A 16,691-nucleotide genomic window follows, 5' to 3' on the forward strand; every position below is an offset into this window, starting at 1 on the left:
TAATCCCTTTTTTCTCACTTCAAAAGAGTATTTTTGGTATTTTATTAAAGTTAATTAAAATATCATAAAAGAAAAAAAGTTTTGACTACTGTGGGCAAGGGGTTAAGTTTCTGAAAAAAAAAAAAGATAGAGAGAACGTAACGTTCTCAAAAAAGGCAAAGGAAACTGTAACTTTGACAAAGAAAAACTTGGCAATTTTATATCATCAAGAAAGCATAAAAGAGAAGTAGAGAAGGGAGAACATTGACAAGAAGAAAATTAACAGGAAGAACTATACAATGAATCTAGGTAAGTTCTCTTTCTACTATGTATGAGAATAGTGAGTATTTAAAATTCAAGATTCTCTTGTGTTAATTTTCATTCAATTCAAAATTAAAGAATTGCTTACAAAACAATTTTGAAGGAAACTAATGGACAAATGACTCATATAAAAACTAAGATATGAAAAGTATTTATATCTAACAAAAACCCAAAATTTTAATTTTCATAAGAATTCAAACCGAACATGAACAAATATGAAAAGTGCATACCACTAAAAAGAAAAATTGTTGACTATTTAATTTAATTGAGCAATGTACTTGTATGTTACGTAACCGAGATGGTCTTGGTCATGCAAACTAACACTATCTAGTATTCTTTCTTAAGCAAGGTTGCACTTAATTAATAAACATAAAAAATTAATCAAACGATGAAGAATAACTAATCTTGCTAATCTAAACTCATACAGTAAAATTCCATTAAAATGATATAAATAGTTATTGTTCACGAGATAAAAGATTGTTTCATTATTACTGTATTTATTATACCTTTGTAGACATAATCCACATCTCCATCGAAGTCTAACTCGACGACCAATATACAAAAATAAACATATATGAGACTGGTGAGTGTTAAGACCAGATGAAATAAAACCCTATAATGTTGGAAATTCAACTCGTTAGGCAATATAGTGTTGGAAATCATATTAACAGTAAATAGACGATTGAAATATTCAAGTTGATCAAACGCTACATTAACTAAACGAATTCAAGTGTTTTATCAGACCATTGATCAATCATTTCTCTAAATATAAAATTTCCCTTTCAAGTATCAAATGTTCAAATTATTTTAAATAATTTAATGTTAATTGTCAAAGAGGAAAGTTAAATTAATCTTTCACATTAAAAATGATCCTAAATGATTAATGGTCATTTTATCTTTTTATATAGAAATGTTTAACATATTCTTATATGTGACTTGTTAGAAGTGGACTTGTTCCAATGTTGTGATTTCTTCCTTTTTGGCATATTGCCAATGTTGGTATTGTATGGCTTTTTTGTAGTCTTGTAGATCACCAATGCTGTCTAAAGAATAAATAAAAATTCCATATGCAATAGATATTCTATCAAATGTTAGAACATTTTCAATAGGATATTTAGTGCTAGTGCTCCTATAGGAAGAGATTTGAAAGTATTTTAAATATGTTGGGGGTTTTCTTACTCTAGTGGACCCACCTTGGAGATATTGCTTTCATCCTTGTTTTCAAAATCAGAGGAATTGTTAAAAGTAAAAATTTCATAAGATTGACCATGATTATAAGATATTTGATTATTACTCAAAGGTAAAGGAACATGCAAATTATCAATAGTGGTAGAGTTTTTATCAAGAAATTTAGTTTCATAAAAAATAACATTTCTAGATATTTTAATATCATGTTGGTCAAGTTCATAAATTATATAACCTTTGGTCGTAGGATGGATCCCAAGAAAGAGACTAGGCTTGCACTAGTGCAGCGAAGGGAAACGACCGCGGTTATTTTTGACTATACGTCGTGGTTTTAGAACCGCGGCATATACAGGCGAGGTAAAAAGTCTGGGACTTTAGACCGCGGTTCCAACCGCGGTAATAACCTGGGGATATAACAGCGGTTCTTTATTGAACCACGGTCAAAACCCATTTTTTTAAAAAAAAGAATTGTCTAACCTTTTGGCCGCGGTTCCAACCGCGGTAATAGACCTGCTGGAACCACGGCATATTTCCTTTTTTTAAAAAAAAAAATCGTCTAACTTTCTACCGCGGTTTTGGCCACAACCGCAGCCTATTCTCCTGAAATTTTTTTCAACAGCAGGTCTGTTTTTATGATATCCAGTATCACAAAAACATACCTGCATATCAACGCAGATTCAACGCAGATTCAACACAATAATCAATATTTACATCCAATTTCGATCCATACGTAAATATTTTGACTTTAAAATAAAAAATCATACTATCATAAAAATTATACAATCATACAAAATCTAAGGATACAAAATTATATGATCATTCAATCACATATTCAATCATACAAAATTATACAATCTAATAAAAGTAAAATTTAAACATTAATATAAGAACCTGATAGTGTGTAAAGCCAATAACAATGAACAACCCGCGATCAAAACGCTAGAAAATTCAACTCTAAAAAATTCAAACCTGTAAAAATATACAACCAAATATTAGTTTTAGAAATAAAAACAAACATCAAAACGCAATTTACCTCTAAGGGGAAGAATCGGAAAAACCAATAATAAGACGTTTCGAATGATTTTGATCGGTTAAAACTCTTTTCCAACATTGACAATGGCCACGGCACCCAACAAAAATGGGTTTAAACGGTGAAAAATGATTGAAAATGGAAGCAGAGGATCGCGTGACGAAGGAGGCTCTGAAATTGTTTACGCGTGAAGAAGAAGGAAGATGATGACACTGTTACTGTGTCTTTTATTTTTGTAACCTAAGCAAGGGAATAGACCGCGGTTCACCACTTAACCGAGGCCTATTCTCTTGAAAAAAAAAATCAAAAGACATCTAAAATGACATTTTTGAAATTTTTTTCAAACTTTATGTCGCGGTTCACCGCCAAACCGCGACCTATTCCCTTAAATATTCCCCTTAGAACCGCAGTCTATTCCCCTGAATTTTTTTTCCCGCAAATTTCTAACTTCTCGCCAAGTCAAATTTGAAAAAAAATTGCAGGGGAATATACCGCGGTTCTGCGGGGAACAGCAGTATATTCCCCTGAATTTTTTTCCTGCAAATTTCTGACTTCTTGACAAGTCAAATCTGAAAAAAAATTGCAGGGGAATATATTCCCCTCAGAACCGCGGTATATTCCTCTGAATTTTTTTTCAAATTTGACTTGGCGAGAAGTCAGAATTTTTTTTCCAGAACTGCTTTTCCTGATTATTTTTTTGCAGGGGGAATATATCGCGGTTCCCCTCAGAACCGCGGTCTATTCCCCTGAAATTTTTTTTCAGACCTGCTTTTGGGGGGAATGTCAGAATGTTGCAGAGGGAATAGGTCGCGGTTCCCCGTAGAACCGCGGCCTATACTGTCGATATAATTTCAAAAATGCCACCGCGCAATATTATGCTTTGGTTTCTATTGAACCGCGGCATAATGTGCACGGTAAAAGATAGATTTTTTACTAGTGTTGGCACGCGAATCAAGTTTCATCATGTTAGCTTGAAGGGTGCTCACATAGCATAGGCAAACAAACACTTTGAGTCTATTAATATCAAAATCTTTCTGATACAACCTGTCATAAGGAGAACTATTTTGCAGAAAATGTGTAAGCATGATATTAATAAGGAGAGTAGCATAATTAAAAGCATAAGTCCAAAATTGAACAGAAATGTTAAAATGAAAAATTAAAGCTCTAGTGACATTTAGAAGATGTTGATGCTTCCTTTCAACTATATCATTTTGTTGGGGTGTTTCATTACAGAATGTTTGATGAACTATGCCTTCAGTCTTATAGTAATCATGCATATTACATTCACTGTCATTGTCAGACCTAATGACCTTTATGGTAGTTTTAAATTGATTTTTAACATATGCAAAGAAATGAATGAGATGTTGGTGGGTTTCAGATTTAGTTTTCATTAAATGTACCCAAGTATATCGAGTATGATCGTCAATAGTGGTTAGAAAATACCTATGAGAGTGTAAAGAAGCATTAGAGCATGGTCCCCAAATATCAACATGTATAACATCAATAGGATGTAAAGCATAAGAAGTATCGGAAGGAAAAGGGAGACGTCTTCGTTTAGCAGAATGACAGGCATTGCAGTTATCAGATCTAGAGTCAATACAATGGTATTTTTGTTTTAAGATATATAAACGTCTATCAGACATATGACCCAAGCGATTGTGCCACGAATTATTACATCCAACTTTACAAATTTGGTGAATATTTGTGGGGTTGCTTGAGTGTTGCCTGATGTTGTTGTAGTCGCGAAAGATGTATAAAGCAACATGAGAATTAACTGAACCAATCTTTTCGTTTGTTGTAATTTCCTGAATTTTTTGCATTAACTCTACATTTCATTCAATATGTTGTGCATCGATGTTTAGGACACACTTAGTGATCTAATTTGGGTTGATTGTCACTTAGTTAATTAATTTGTTCGGTGCAGAATTAATCATATGTGTGCAATTCGTTTGCTTAATTCGTTTTAGGGAAACCCATTTAATCTTTGCTTAATTGGTTGATTGGTGTTGGAATAGGGTGAGAGCAACATTGTCACGTCAAGGAACACCCCAAGGCTAGGTTTGTCTATGAACTAGAAATCGGATAAGGGAATAAGTTTCTAATTAGGGTTTCATGATAGTCAATTGAAAGTTTAATTAAGGTTAATTAAATATAATTGTAATAGAGAGAATTTAGTTAAGGCCAGTGACTTTTAACATTGTCACATCACTTGGCCTTATCTTGCCACCTATTTTAAAAATGAACATCTCATTGCATATTTGTTAAGATGGACATTATGTCATTAGTGATTTAAACATAGTAAAAAAGACAAAATTGAATCATTCTTTAAAAAAATCACTTTGAACATTTCATTTGAGAAGACCATTTTAAACAAAACTATGTAATGTAGGAATCAAAAACGTGAGTTCATATTTAATTTGCAATTATATTTTAGTTCCACCTAATATATCCAATAAAAGTTTATAATTGGAATTGCAACTTCCTAATATAGCCCTGAATTCATCCAAGTTCATCTAATAATAAAATATATTTAAGGTTTAAATAATAATTTGATTTTATGTTCGTTGAATTGGATCAATTCAGTTCAATACTTTTTTTATTTAATTTTGTTTAATTTAATTGTTTTTGTTAATATCGTTTAATTAATTAATAGACAGTCAGCAATATATGTCATTATTCGTGATTATTTTTGTTTATATTTTTAATTTTTATCTATTTTTAATTTCTATAAAAAATATAAAAACACGTTTAACCTAAATAAATATTCTCTATCCACTATAATACAACAACGCAATTCAATTAAATAAAGATAGAAAAACAAGACAGGAATCATCATATATGCCTTTATGATTTCACTATAGGCAACAGAAACTATAAAATCCGTAAAAACAATTTAGGGTTTTTTAAAAAATTAGAAAAAGATAATGATGTAGGAGAATCATAAATTTAACATGAAATTTTTATAATCATATAGAACCAAATTTAGAGAATGATACATATGACCTATTCCCCAAATTCATTATGAGAATATAAGATGGAAGCATACTTGGATTTGTTATTGGAAATAATAAAGAAGGGGAAAATAATTTATAGGTAGAAAGTTAATATATATATATATATATATATATATATATATATATATATGTATGATTTAAAAAATTGCTAACACAATAGACATGGCACGATACTTTGATTCAACAGAGGATTTAGATATATGTGTGGTTGTTTTTTATTTTTTAACGTGATAAATGAAAACCTTAGAAACATGCACCAACTAATGACTAATAGGTGAGTGTTAGGACAATTAACTAAATTGACATCACTATAAGTAATTAATTTAGGCGATACTTCAATGGCAAAAAAAATAAACGTCACTGACAAATGTCTTTCAAATAGCAAATTACCTGACAAACTACTACCAAGTACAAATGGTGAGAAGATTGTAACGCCACAAATTTCATGGTGTCATGAATTCTTACAAAAGCTGGTAAATTTTAATTTCTATCACTGCGAAGAAACGTATTTTTCAAAAACCTTGACATTTAAGCATGCATAATTTATTCACAACATAATAGTTCCAAAAGACTTGTTCAATTACATTATTCAAACAATGAAAGTAATGAAGAAAATAAAATATCTTCAATTACATTATCTTACATAATAGTTTGTCCCCTGTCATCTCTCGAATGTATCATGCCTCAACAACATCTGCAACATCATTTTCTCATGTATAACACATTATACGATCATTGTCAATAATTTCATTCATAAACACACAACACATACACGTACCTTTGTCCTTCCTTATCATTAATACTTAATATAATGGGATAACCCAGCAAAGTCATATATACTTTTATAGGAAAAACCCAACACAGACATCATATAACCATATCATCATGTAGAACATATTCTCATACATACACATGCACTAAAACAACACTACATTTTAAGATAATCAAGTGCAAACCCTATTTATCCTATAAACAAACAAGAAAACAAAGGTAAGTTTTCTCATACATTGGCCAATCCTAAGGCTTTATCTACAACTTCAAAACACCACAAATCTTCCCTTGCACTAAAGCTTTCGTCAACTCATCATGAAGAAACACATTCTTCACATTCATTTGACGAAAGGACCAAACCTTAGAGGTGGTTATAAACTGACAGTTCGGATAGTTTTCATTTTGTCAACAGGTGTAAATGTCTGACCATAATCAATGTCATATTCTTATTTGTTTCCTAAGGCATCTAATCTTGTCTGTTAACGATTGAGAAAACCATCAGAACTTAGTTTCATATAATACACCCATTTGCAAGCTATGAATTTGATATTAGGAGAGCAAGAAACAATATCTCATGTGAATTTCTCTTGTAGAGCTTGAAGTTCATCATTCATTGCCTTTAACGTGGCAGATCATAGTTGGAAGGGGAAATGAGGGCATAAGTATGCACTCATCACACCCTAACTAACTATTAGAAGTGGACTCTAAGCCTAACTCAACCCCACAAAATCGGCTTGTAAGGTGAGGTTTGCACACACTTATATACTATGAATTGGCCTTATCTCTAGTCGATGTGGGACTTCCAACACACACCCCTCACGCCGAGGTATATACATCTCGAGCGTGGGACTAGACATTAATGGGTGGTCCGATAACAGTCCGATAGCGGGTGGAAGAATATGCCCAACAAACAACAAATATCTCTAAGATAGGCTTTAACGATGGTTATGATACCTTGTTAGAAGTGAACTTTAGGCTTAACTCATCACAACTTAGTTTCATAGAATACACCCATTTGCAACCTATGGATTTGATATTAGGAGAGCAAGAAACAATATCTCATGTGAATTTCTCTTGTAGAGCTTGAAGTTCATCATTCATTACCTTTAATGTGGTAGATCAGAGTTGGAAGTGGCAAATCAGAGTTGGAAGGGGAAATGCGGGCATAAGTATGCATTCATCACACCTTAACTAACTATTAGAAGTGGACTTTAATCCTAACTCAACCCTACAAAATCGGATTGTAAGGTGAGGTTTGCACACACTTATATACTATGAATTGGCCTTATCTCTAGTCGATGTGGGACTTCCAACACACACCCCTCATGCCGAGGTATATACATCTCGAGCGTGGGACTAGACATTAATGGGCGGTCCGATAACGGTCTGATAGCGGGTGGAAGAATATGCCCAACAAACAACAAATATCTCTAAGATAGGCTTTAACGATGGCTCTGATACCATGTTAGAAGTGAACTTTAAGCTTAACTCAACCCTATAAAACCAGCTTGTAAGATGAGGTTCGCACCCACTTATATACTATGAATTGGTCTTATCTCTAGTCAATATGGGACTTCCAACACTAACACTTATCCTTTTGCACTCTTGGAAAAAACTTAGTAATTTCAACACTTTATTTTGGACCAATATTCATATCAAAATTAAACCAAAGGAAAAAAAACTTTACTAGAAATTAGTCAACTTTCTAAAAAATCAAGTTGCCATGAATCATGTGAATGGAAAACACGAGTTAAAATGTATATTCACTCACCAATGTTCTCTTAAATGTTTAGGCTTGTGTTTGCACTCAAAATATTCATGTATGTAAACACTACCATAACAAGATTCTAATATTCATATATTTTTGAAAAACATGCATTCAAAGATCATGAGAACTTTTCAAAAGTTGTAACGTGACCAAGACAAAGATGACAAAAATTTAGAATATAAAAGCTTAAAAAGTTTGGATAAAAAAAAATTAAAAAGCAAAGATTTTGAAAAAAAAAATATTTTTTTTCACTAAGAAAACAATTTTTTTTTACCTTTTGTTTTTAACACTGCATATAAAGAAATTTTCATTTTTACCCTTTTCGAAATTCAAAAGTCATTTTGGAAAATAAAATATAAATCTCAAATTATGTAATCAAAAATTAAAAAACACTTCTAGATTCCATAATCTGGAAACTGATTTTTTCCTTAAGAAAATCTTTCTAGATGAAAAGTTTATAATCCAAAAATAATTTTCGGATTATATAATCTCAAAGTTAAATAATTTTTGAATATTTAATTAAATTTTTCTTTTTATTTTTTGTTGTACAGTCTAAAATTTATTTTTCATTTTTAAATTATATAATTCAAAAACATAAAAATTCAATCTTTTTATATGGGTGAAGGAGGGAATTTATTCAAGATGGTGCCTGAATTCTGAACGTATATATACACTAAAGTATGTATCTATGTAATTTAAAAGAAAAGGAAAACAAGTTTTGAAAACTATTTATATGTTAGAAGGTTGTGTTCTCCAACCACGAAAGACTATAGGGGAAGCTTTCGAAATTGGTATGAGAAAACACCAGAAATTTTGACAGCAAATATAATTAAAGAAAACAAATATATTGAGTTTTTGTACCATTGAGATTTGAGATGCCAAATATCTTCACTTTAAGTTGACAGAAAGGACGAATAAAAAATGACTCTAAGGGAATGTTCACGTTCTGAATACATTATCTTAGTTCAGACAACAACCCCAAACATTAGAGGAATATGCATTCACTTCATTAAGAGAATTTTAAGTCCACTCACATGATCTTCTGCTTTAGTTACCACTTATGTCTACTCAAAGCATAATTGAAAATTTGCCCCCATCAATCCATTTACTCATTGTTGTTAAATGGAATAAACAACATTGTTGATAGATAAATATTTTATTGAGATCGAAAAAATTTATCCAAAATTATAAGAAAAGTATCTAAGGGGACATGGAATATATGGCATGTAAACTTCTTTCTGTATTATATTTAAACGAATAATAAAATTTCAATAATAAGAGAATTGTTAAAAAATTCAAGTGTGAGTAGTTTTAAATTGAACAACGATAACAAAGTTGAGCATTATATAAAAATGAAAGCTCATAAACATATTGTATTAAAATTTTGAGTTAAAAGTTGTGTCAATAGTTTATGTGTTGGTTACACTCATATTTCATCAGTGTTGTCCCCCGGTGATCCTCTCTCGTAAGACTCACATTCTGGTGTTAAAATCTAGTCAATCTTTTTGTGACTAGGTCAAACAAGACCTTGTATAAAAGGTCTTTTTGACAGAGGGTAAGGTAAGTGTGTCCCATTTGAAGAACAACGATACAAGTAAGGGGTATTCATAATTGATGTTTTTTTTTCATGTAGGGAGTTCATTAGAGAAATATTATATTACTACAAGAAAATTTGATATTACATATGGTAAAAATATTTCTATAATGCTTAAAATCTATTGCTAAATAAAAGTTACTCGTGATTTACTTACTACAAAAGATTTGTTGGTAAACAACCACCACTCCAACCAGTCATGAATTCTACCAACAACCACCTTTCTAACCATTTTACTCGTGAGAATTAAAATCATAAGGAACCATAACGAGATGGAGAAAGAAACCTTGGGCAGAGGATGTTTGATGCTTTGTTCTTAACAATATGAGGTTTTTTTGCGATTCCATGATTTGAGAGAGAAAGAGGGAGGGAAGAAGCGTGTCGTTAGTGTTGGTGATACTCCTAGTTTCATTACTACATCGACACGTAGGGGCTCGCTAGAGACGCTGAAACATGAACACAACAGAAGGGAAAGAAAAAGATCTAGTCAGTGGTGTTGGCGGTTTATCTAATCTCCTACGTGGTGAGCTCGATTGAGACGAAGGCTGGCAATGATGAGTCCCTGGTTGTAGTGGTGGTGGGTTATGAAGGTGCAAGAGAACACTAGAAGGGGGGTAGGGGTTGAATAATGTTTTCTTGGCTTTTTCTGAACTAGATAATAATGCATGATGTACGTATCATTTGTGAGTTACCAAAACTTGTTAGTAAACGCTATCATGACAAAATTGTTTACATGACTAACTCAATGTATCCAAGGGTTGTATGTAGGCAATAACATTATATTAAGTGACTCTTGTTGATAGAGAAAGAGAGCGTGAAAAAGCTTCAACTAAAACTAGATTGTTTACCAACAAGCCAAGACACACAACGTTTTATACTGGTTCACCTAGTAGGGCTACATCCAATTCTCTTCTAAGTTAACTTAAAAGATTCCATTAGATATTCAATGAAGTACAAATGAGTGTTTTAAACCCCTCTTGGTGTTCCTAGTCCTATTGAGTAACCATCGTTACTTCTGACTAATTAAGTTTGACTCACTCCTGATTGTATAGTATTATTCACCACTCTTGGTATCCCTATACGATTATGGTATCATTGTGATACATAGTTTAGTTGAGCTTTAGAAAATCCTGGTTTTCATAGACGATTAGTTGAGTTTCACACACTTTTGGTTGTGAAATATTCTTCACGATTCCTGGTATCTCCGGTTAGTGAATAACCTCCAGTTATCCTAGACCAGTTGAGTATTTGTACCACTCCTAGTTTCCCAATCAACAAGTAATTGTTAATCACCTTTGATTGGTTAAGTATTCATACCACTCCTGGTCTCTAGTCAGGAATAACCTCCTATTACCTTAGACTGGTTGAGTATTCTCACCACTCCTAGTCTCCTCAGTTAACGAATGACCATCTGTTACCTAGACTTGTTGAGTATTCTCACCACTCCTAGTCTCCACAGTCAATGAATAACCATATGTTACCTTAGACTTGGAGGAGTATTCGCACCACTCTAGGTACTTAAGAAACCTTGCCTAAATTTTCTTAACTCTTAGAGTCAAGTTGTGAGTGTTTTTATTCTCTCCAGAATTGCAGTCAATGATTGGTTACAAGTCATTTAGACTATTACTCTCGCTGAGAGGATTTGATTACAATACAAAGCAGTCTAAACACTCGTAGGTGTTTCTCACTCATCTTATAAAAGTAAGCAAATAATACAATATAGCATGGTGCATTGTATTTGGCCATGATTTTTGTTGTATGAGGAGTGGAGGTCATCACAAGTGCATGACCACCTGAGACTTCCGTCAACATGCTATCCGGATAATAGAGTCATTATAATCATTTACATCTTACATGAATTTTGTTGTGAATGAGTTATGTGTAATAATAGTGTTATACCTACTTTTGAATAGTTTTTTGCATGGTACTCACCCTTACTTGTTTATATTTTTTGTTGGAAAATTATGTTTGTGCGATGTTTAACATAGGTGTTATATGAGAGTAGACGAGGAAACGACATCTAAACTCGTGCAAGGGAGGCAAAAGAATATTAGAGAAAAGTTCAATCAAAATTTTATGAGTGTTTTATGTGAGATATGAAAGAAATATGTATCTTCAGTGTAAACTACTTTATATTTCCCAATGATTGTATAAACGTTACTGTACTTATATTATTTATGAAATGTCTAATATAAGAATTTGAGATGTTCCAGTTGGCCAAGCTTCTAATAAAAATATTTTTGTATTAGTGATTGAAAATTTATGTAAAGTCCGAAAATTAAACGGTAGAGAGTTGGTTCCCCAACCTTCTAAAAATAATAATCATTCTTAAGTGATTTTAATGGGTATTAGATTGTAAAATTATTATATAAATATATCTTGAATTTAGTGAGATAGATACTTGAATGCAAAATTCTCTAGTCATGTTGGATAAATAGCAAAAGAGATACCGCGTGTAAGAAGCATACGGAATTAGAAAAGACAAAGAAATGGGAATAAGAATAGGAGTGATGCCCATGATAAAGCCAACGAAGGACATAATAAGTACCAAGGCCATGAAATTGTAGCAAGTTGCTAAAGGTAAAAAGATTAACTCCATTTATTATATGAATCTGAATAATTTTGAAAAACAAGTTGCGCATAAACAATGGTTGAAATGAGACCTAAATTTTAGATTTTCTGAACAAAATAGTACCTCCGTCACATAGTTATTAATATTTTAACTTCTGTATTTTAAGTTTATTAATAATTTGTTAAGTTTATATACGAATATATGAGATTTGATCTATTTGAAGGCTAATAGCAACTTTTTTATAAATATACTTCAAGTGGGGAATTATAGGATTGTTGTACATGTGTGTAATTATGGATAGTTACTAGAAGAAAGCATAGATAAGATGAAAATATAAACTTGAATACTCTTTTATATGCTAGGTTAAGCTCCAACCCTAGCTAACAAATTAATATCAGAGAACAACACTAAATACAAACATTTTAAATATATATATTAATATTTATATGCATTAACTTTAAAATTTAATGACCAATTTATTTTGCAAAGAGATTATAAAAAATCCTATTAGTAGAAATAACATGATATATGAGCATTCTTTCTTAGAGAAAAGAATTTAATATAAAGTGAAAGTTTTGCAAATAAAATGTCACTCTCTGTAATTTCAAGTAGACTATGATTTTGCACCGAGAAGCTTTACAAATATTATTGTACAGAGCCCAATAAGTTCATATAGAATGGCCAATAATCATTAATCATTTTTGTTTAACAAAACTTATATTTGTAAAACATGTATTTGTAGATGTTTTGTTAAAGATGATCAGTGTTTATTGAATGTTGTGAAAAAAACTAGGTATATGTTTAATCTCTTTTGCGGAGAAAATATACATAAAGTCATTTATAATAATAATAATAATGTGAACTAAGTCTAAATATAAATAAATATGTAAAATAGCATAATTAATATAAAAACTATATTTTTCTAATTAATATAAAATACAATATTACTACCACAAACAAGTATATATAAATTATATGTATTAAATTTATTATAAATATAATCAATTTTTAGTTCTCGTAAAAATTTAATAAAAATATCTGTTAAATAATAATTTGAATTGACGAATTCAGTATTCAATTTGTTTTACCTAATAGTACAAAGATAGCAACTCTAGACGTTATTGTAATCTGGAACAAAATTTTATAAACACAACTCATTACATGTAACCATGTAACATGCTTTAGGTCGTTATTTCTTACGACCAATAACTCCTTCATATACAAATTACATGACTAAGGCTCATGATTTTGTATGTTTCAATGATCGTAATATGAATTATCATGTGCATGACTATAGGTAACTGGGACTATAACGACAGCAGAAGCATATATACATTTGTCAATTTACTATACAACATATCGACGGAGATAATCCAACCGAGCAGGGTGCTTAAGCTTCATGAGAGCCTTGACTTCATACTTCCGAACCATTCCCAGTGATTTCAGCCAATGTTCTGTCTCCCTTGCCATCAAGTTCATATCTCTTTCTGATCACTAAGCTTTCCTTTGGCTTCAAGGAATCAAGCTAAAAAGCAATCCCAACAAATGACAATGTCAATTCGATGGTATGGTTTTACAAAATTAACTAACAGGTTGGAATTGACATGCGAAAAACCTTCCAAAATGACCAACTTCCAACTTGTTCATTACTAGAAGCGTGATTTAAGAATCTTCTTGTTCACAAAAACGTCTTTATTTTCTTATTTTTTACATTTCATGGACTTAAAGTCTTAGGGTTTGTTTGTAATTTTGGAATAGATTTTAATTGAGTTATAATAAGAGAACAGGTTTGGCCTAGCTTTGTAGGGATTGTCTTAAAGACAAGGGACGAAGACCTTGAAGGGCGCCACTGAGGGAACAACTTAGATCATTTTGAGCATTCAATAAATAGCTTGGAGTGCCAAGCATCATGGTGCATCACACTTGAAGCATGCCGTCATAGGAAGCTTTTAGGATCTTCAAGGACCAAGCAATGCAAGGAAAACATGCATCAATTGGTGCGCCTAACCGAGAGCTATCTAGGCTATTTTAATTCAAATTTAGGCGCCAAGTTGAAGTCACATTCAAGGAACCACATGTGGAATGCGCGCCTAGTGTAGGAATCACCCAGAACCTTGGCTCTTTAGCTTTTACTTTTGGCATCACTTTTCCTAGATAAAGAGGCTTTGGACCACTGTCTAATACTTTTGAATGAAATGAAATTCTGAGAATTCTCGAGAAAATTGTGACCACTTTTGAGGAGTGTGATACTCTTTCTTTTAAGGTGTTTGTAATTCAAATGATGATTCTTCTTACTTATCGTGAGTCATTTCAAGTGATGGTGTTTTCCATCTCTCTTCTGTCTCTTTTAATGACTTAAGCTTGATAAAAAAAAGGTTTCCTACACATGTTTGGAACGAAGTTCTTCTTTCCAAGCCAAGAGGATTCTAATCCATGTTTCAATACTTGCATTTAATTCATTTCTATTGAATCTATGTAGAAAGATGAAGTCTCCTTTTTGACTTAAATCGATCAATTGCCATGATAAGTCCCTTAACTCCAGCCTGACAAAGATCTTGAAACCTCTTGAAAATATCTGTTAATCACGAACAATACTGTAATAGATATCACTATGATTTATTAATCTCAATATAACTATTACTTATTCCAAGGAATGTCAGCAAACAAATCAACAACAATTAAACAATTCGTTTCCAAAGCAACAAACAGAGAGAGAGAGAGAGAGAAGAAAAAGAAATAGATGTGTAATAAATCACAGATCTTTGAAGGCTTATTATAAGCCAATCTAAAAGAAGAGTTGAACATGCCATGTTACCTTTATGAGCTTGTTTCTCGCAGCTTGACCAACCTCTTTAGCTTTCATTACTTGAACAATGCTGATGCTTTTTGCATCTGCTAGTTCACCATCCGAAATTTCTCTCCCTACTTCCTGTAAATCTTCTCTCACTTGTAGAAGTGCCTGAACCATAAAAAACACAGCCTAATATCACAAATAATTGAATTTTCACGCAGGATCTTAAGCTATTAAATTTAAAGATTCCTTGATTACTAATTCTCATGATTAAATTTCCATGCAGTAGAGCAACCTCTGCTCTGTACATCCTTCAAGCCCAAGTGAGTTTGACATGAAGTGTATGTGTACCAAAGACAAAATCAGCTGAAGGTCATTACCTTCCTGCTTAAACTTTTAGTTTGAAGGGTTCTTTGACATCCAACAATCAAAGGTGTAAACTTCTATTTTGAGAAGGGAAAAATCATAAAAGGAAGGGCATTGGAGACCAAAACAGGAAAACAATTTCACCTTCATAGGTTCCATCAACTGAAATAACCATGCATGTTCTGAATAAGGAAGAACTGGCGGAATTTTCATTTTCTTCCAGTCCATGCTAACTAAATCAGTTGATGCCGAATATTCCCTGATAAGCGCATCAATTTTCTCTACTCTATTAACATCTCTTTTCTTCTGAGCTTGAACAATCACCCTCTCATTTGCATTCCTTTTCAATGCAATCCTCTTATCAAGACTCAATCGTTTGGCCTTCTTATTCAGGCTTCTAACCACTTAGCACTATTTCTGTCTTCATGTTCATCACCAACCTTCTTCCTCCTCCATCTATATCTTCCGTGTTACACGTATCAGATACTGAACTGAGTTATATATAATTTCAAGTTTGGCTGCAGCTTCATTGCTGTCCACATCCAAGGCGAATGGAAAAGTTTCATCAGTAGAGACAGCTCTCACCCTCTTCAGCGACTCCTTACTCTTTCCTATCCTTTTCCTTTGTTTCTTTGCCGTTTCCACGGGTAGAGGAATATGCTCCTGAGTTGAAATCAAAGTAGTTTTATTCTATTTGTTTCCTTTAAAAGCTACAATAAAGAGTCTCTTGTGTCCCTGCTGATGACTGATCAATCTTAATGGAGTCCTATAGCAGAAGAGGTAGAAACATTAACAACTCCCATGCCAGGTTTCTCAAGCATAAAAAATTAAACAAATTCCCAATGCAGAGATCCTACAAGAGCAGATCAAGTCAATATAAAGGACATGTGCTTACGACAAAAGTTCATAACCTCTTGATTAACCACCAATGTGGCATCAACATCAGCACCAATATCAATACTACTACCAAAATCAACAATACAATGAAAAACCAAGATATTTTTTATCAGACACTGATTACTCCCGTTACCAATTTTACGATAGAAAAATGAATTCAATTGAAATATCAACATAAAACCCATTAGGAAGTCTTAGGTTCAATTTTTTTGCTGTCAGCATTGTTCCAAACAAGAAAACGATACACCAATACTTCATAATAACAGCATTAACTAACAGAAATCAAGAAACAATCATATAATATAAACAAACTCGCATCACACCTATGCAACATATTCAATTGAATTTTCACTTGTTTGTGAATACTTGTATTGTAAATAATACATAGAAAGACAATGTTGAA

The 16,691-nt window shown here is 32.2% G+C and overlaps 1 pseudogene; it reads right to left on the reverse strand.

Annotated features, from left to right (window-relative positions):
• Positions 1-13,353: 13,353 nt before the first annotated feature.
• On the reverse strand, positions 13,354-16,194 carry LOC106763679 (annotated as a pseudogene).
• Between the last annotated feature and the right edge of the window lie 497 nt (positions 16,195-16,691).

Source organism: Vigna radiata, chromosome 6 (genome assembly GCF_000741045.1).
Source record: "Vigna radiata var. radiata cultivar VC1973A chromosome 6, Vradiata_ver6, whole genome shotgun sequence".
In the NCBI taxonomy this organism is placed as follows: Eukaryota; Viridiplantae; Streptophyta; class Magnoliopsida; order Fabales; family Fabaceae; genus Vigna; species Vigna radiata.